This window comes from Thunnus albacares, chromosome 19, assembly GCF_914725855.1.
Source record: "Thunnus albacares chromosome 19, fThuAlb1.1, whole genome shotgun sequence".
Taxonomy (NCBI): Eukaryota; Metazoa; Chordata; class Actinopteri; order Scombriformes; family Scombridae; genus Thunnus; species Thunnus albacares.
This window is the reverse complement of record NC_058124.1, coordinates 26,499,042-26,504,201: the sequence shown is the minus strand read 5'-3', so window position 1 is coordinate 26,504,201 and position 5,160 is coordinate 26,499,042. Positions and strand designations below refer to the sequence as shown.

General features: G+C 39.9%; 1 long non-coding RNA gene across 2 annotated transcripts; it reads right to left on the bottom strand.

Moving 5' to 3' along the window:
* Positions 1-2,075: 2,075 nt before the first annotated feature.
* Positions 2,076-4,784, bottom strand: LOC122969222. 2 transcript variants are annotated; one of them, XR_006398948.1, is made up of 3 exons: positions 4,567-4,784; positions 2,525-2,714; positions 2,076-2,117 (listed from the first exon to the last, which is right to left on the bottom strand). It is a non-coding gene; the product is annotated as an uncharacterized LOC122969222 (long non-coding RNA). The 2 variants fall into 2 exon arrangements; XR_006398949.1 differs by lacking the exon at positions 4,567-4,784 and adding an exon at positions 2,836-2,905.
* Positions 4,785-5,160: the final 376 nt, after the last annotated feature.

Sequence of the window (5,160 nt, the reverse complement as noted above, 5' to 3'; positions counted from 1 at the left end):
GGTATAATTTCAGCTTTAGATTTAACGTTGGATGAATATAATAAAGATAACAGGTAATAGCCCTCCTCACCCCTTCATCTCTTACTAGGTAAAAGTACACTTCACATGTTTCATGTTCATTCAGCTTCTTTCTCTTATACGGAGGAAACTGTAGTTGTATTGTAAGAATAAACACTGGAGCTCTCATTGCAGGCTGTTGGTGTGCTGCTCAGATGTGGTATTGTGTTTGAAGTGAGGAGAGGCGGTGGTTAGCATGACAGAATCAAATACAGTGCGAGGCCTGTACAACACACAGGAAGTGGAAGAACGATAATTCACATACTCGACTGCCAACCACAGAGCGGCTTTTCTGTTTTATATGAACCCAGGCGGGAGGTAGAAACCACTGCGATTACTGTAACTGAAGGCTCTTTCTACTGTCTGTTGTCTTACTCAGCAGGCACAGGACACGGACTAACATCCCACTTCAAACTGATTTCACTTTGACTTAAAACTACTGATGATTCAGAGTTACCACACATGGAGAGTCAGCGAACAACCAGGGGCCTGTACTAGCAGAGCACGAGCAGAATTTGGGGTTAGTGAGGTAACTGCAGGTTTAATCCTGGGTTGTCAGTCTTACGACAGTGGTTCACTTCTTACCAGGGTACATCACTGTGGCAACTTATGCTGAACAGCTAACCTGCTCCGGAGCAGGTTATGTTCAAGATAATAGATCAGTGGGTATAAAAGCACAGCCTACTGACCGATCAGTTCTCTTGGAAAATGGCATACCATTTGCAGAAGATCCTGTAGAGCTCAGTGTGCGGATCTTGAGAGGGTCTCTTAGAAGGGCAAGATTGTTCAGAGACTGGCAAAACCCATTGGCTCTCCCTGACGATGTTCCATATGAGAGATATAGATTCTCATCGGAGGGAATGATGTATTTGTGTCAGCTGCTTGAGCCATATGTTGCCACTGCAACACGTCGGAGTCGTCAATGCATACAGTCCTGCAGACTGTATGCATTGCATTGTGGTACTTTGCAACAGGTACTTTTATGTATGCTGGGGGTGATGTGGGGAACCTGGGTAAAAAAACAGTCTGCAGTGCCAAGTGGCACGAGCTCTAACAGAGCTACTGGATGCCACTTGTGCACACAGTCCATAAAAGAGGGCTTTTATGACATAGCGTGTAAGTTAGACATACACCTATTTGATGACTTGGTCTATCATTAATGTAGACCCTATGACATATACTGTTGTACTTTAAATGCAGCCTACTCCTTTCATAGGGTTCTCCAGAATGATCGGCGCCATGTATTGCACCCACATTCCCATCCCATTATGTGAATCGCAAGTCATTTCACAGCCTCAATGTTCAGGTAAATCTTGCAATGGTAATTTGCAATGCACATTTTAAATTTTCGCATTAATAGCAATATCTTGTCTTAAGTTAGAAACTGTATTCAACTTGCTTTTATTTTACTTATTTTCATTTAGTATAGTACATGGTGGTGTCCTTTCAAATGCACATGGATGCTACTTAAATGCTGGTATCTGTTGGAAGTAGTTTTAACTCCAAATGTTTTTGACCATCATTGCATGGTCACCAGCATGGAGGCAAAGTGGTCTGGGTCAGTCCATGCACTGTGCCAGAGATTCGAACAGGGTATGGCAACTGTACAATGAATGAATACTATATTTTGTTATGTTTTTTAAACTGCATTTTGTGATGGCAATATTCTTTTTTTTATCTTCAGTAATGTTCAGTGGAGTGCCACTAAGAAAAAGGGGGTACACCTGCCAGCCCTTTTTGATGACTCCCTATCCTGACCCTGATGCAGGGCCACAAAATAGATTAAATGAGGCCCTTACCAAGACCAAGTCTCGCAGAATCATTGCAGCATGTGTTGTACCCCTCAATATAGCCACCATACAGGAGAGGGCCCCTCCTTTCAGCCTACAACACCCTGATGTAGTGGACCCCATCATCCGAGACCACTCTACTGGCAGGGCTGTGAGAGAGGCCATCACAGAGCTTTTTTTTTTTGCATAAACACAAACAGGCTCTCTTTTTATTTTCATTTAGTCTTTATTCGTTCTTCTTTAATTAGGTTATCTTTTGTTCTCCAGTTCCTGGAAAAAAGGAAAAATCCATTTTAGTTTAAGTGTTTTCCATGCCTGGAAATAAATTACTTTACTGAATTATCTTCTCTTCATACTCTAGTGTCTCCACCTTGAGTTTCACTTTTTTGATCATATATTTTTTGTACTCAATATCAAGTCCTCATATAGAAAGACCTCAAATCGTCTGCCCCAACCTCAAACAAATAAAAACACATAATACAGTTGCTTAAACATTTAAACAATGTCCCTTTGCATAGCTCACTTGAAGAAAGGTGCAGATGTCACATATGACTACCCTTTTTAAATTAAGGTTAATTCATTCCCACTTGTGATCCTCTTGGCTTAGAAGTGGAGGCCACATGCTCACATGCTTTATTAGCAACCCAGTAATTTAACAGTGACTCATTGACACATACCCTGGTCCCTGGACCTGTGGCCCGTTGGGAGCAGCTGCGACTTCCACCACGGTCTGATGAAACACCCCCTTCCACTCCTTTCATTAAGGGGTGGCCCTCCTTATTGGAGACGGACAGCTCCTCAGCAGGAGTGTACTCCTGTGTAGGAGGGCCCTCTCCTGTCTTCTTCATCTCATTTTTTTCCTGTTGGCTGCAAGCAATGTCAAAGCCATGTCATTGTGCTTTTGTATACCAATATCATCCTAAAACAGAGACTGATTTAGGCACAAAAGCTTTGTAGCCTACTAAGATATGAAAGCAAGCCTACTTACTGCTTTGGGGAATTATGCTTTTATATTTATTTTTGCTCCCACATCCATTTACACTTCCAGGGTTGCAACTGAAAGAATAAGGCTAAACTTGTCATACACACCCTAAGAATACATCTAAGCAACACATTAATTTAATGGAATACACAAATATAATTATAGTCAGATCTACTCATGCTTTAATGAAGGGGCAACAATATTATGAGTCTATTAACTCACGCTTTCACACAGTCTGATTTTTTGCTAGCTGTCCTTCCTGCATTTGGCAGCTCCATCTGTGCTGCTTTTAGCCTGGATTATGTGTTTCAATTCTTCATATTTGTTTAATATTATAGTTTGTTCATTGTTTGTGAAGTATGCCGCTCTGCTTCCAGTAGACTTGTCCATGTTTGCTATTGGTCATATGCTACAAACACCACCCCTTATATATGAATGCACTCATGGCTAGATTGGGAAAACTTGGGTTGACTTACTGAGTTGATAACCATCGTCGTCTGACCACTTAGCGTGATCGCGGTTGTTAGGGCGACCAGATATGTTGTTTGACCATGTATGTTGTTTGACCGTGTGAATCCACAGCGACAGATAAGAGTGTTTTCTAATCTGGTGCCCCTATCGGCAGTAATCGGCAGGACATTATTATTTGTCTCTGTGTTCCAAAACCGTTACACATCACTGTTAAAAAATAATGATGTTTTATGATGTGACAATGCTGTGGTTAAGGTCTGATTATGTTTCGGGAAAGATCATGATTTGAGTTAAAATGATCACTTCATTAAACTTAGAGAAACATGTGGTGTGGGTTAAAGTTATTGCTTCCTTAAATTAGGCCACCTTTGTCGTCATGGCTACAATAATAAGCGATCATGTTTTCAGTCTCCGGAGAGTAGTTCTGTGTAAGACAAACGCTACTGAGTATGTGCAGGAATGTGGTTCTGTTTACAGCTTCACTAGCTAGTTGTGCTACATATTGCAACCTCTTGACTTTGTACTGACCTTCTTTGAAAAATGTTTAATGTAGTCTTCCGTACAAGGAACTTCTTTGACAATCTTATCACTGTTATTAGGCTTTGGAGAGTTTTGGCTCATTGTTGTGTTTTTAATAGTTTTTGGGCAACAAAGGAGGTCTACGGCACAGATGAATAAGATATATCAGGCTTTGGATAAACACACACTCACACTTGTTAGTAGATCAGTTCATTGTTGGTTTAGATCCAAACATGAGATTTACTGACAATAAGAAAAATATAGAAAATCACCAACCACCTAATTGACAATTCACTAAAGCTTTTTACATCTGTCTTCTATTACAGGATCAAAATAATGTTTTAGTATTTCATAACAAAAAATTTGACTCTAGAATATAACAACTTTAACATCAGGTGCAGACTTTTCAGCAGATGTACAGTACATTGGTTACAAATCAAAAAATTCAGTGCTGATAATGAATGTCTAATGACGGACAGAAGGACACAGAAGCAGAAGAGATATTTCCCCATCAGACCAGCTGCTTGCACGTTAACAAAGACTCGCCAAGACACACAGACTTTAAAAGCCTTTACTTTCCTCTTCTAATGACTTTTTCCCTCTCCTCTTCTTTCATTTTGGTTCCTCTCAGATGTTGGAGCTATTTTTCTCTTACAATTATCTTCTCTCCTTCTCTAATGACTTGGCTGGTATAACTAACTCCTCTCTCCTAATGACCTGTTTCCTCTGTTTTTATAATGACATTACCTCTTCTCTTCAAATGACTTTCCATATGACTACACTTCCAGATTAGTGGATGATGTTGTCTTTGGTGCAACTGTATTGTCTCCTCTATAGTTGGTTTAACAATAATGGTATTCAAAACCAGCAGTCTGATTTTTCATTATTATTACAGTAGCTGTTCTCTGTCAGGACAGATTTCCACACAACCTGCTTTAATCATGGTAAAAGACAAAATGTTTTTGGCTATCCAGCCTTCATCAGTGTCACAATCATGCAGTATAGCTGCCTTTTAAGTAGCACACACACAGGTGATTCCCCTCAAGGTGATTAGCATTTGCACCTGGTAAAGTAATCAAATACATGACAAGAAGTGAGCAGCCAGTATTGAAACAAGAGAAAAGGCAGAAACTAATTCACCACAGTAATCTGTTGGATTCTTTAAACAGGTCCATCAAATATTAACAGACATTACAATAATTACTAGATAACACACAGTAGTGGAAAGTAACTAAGTGCATTCACTCAAGTACTGTGCTTATGTACAATTTTGAGGTATTTGTACTTTACCCGAGTATTTCCATTTGTTGCTACTTTATACCTCAACTCCACTACATTTCA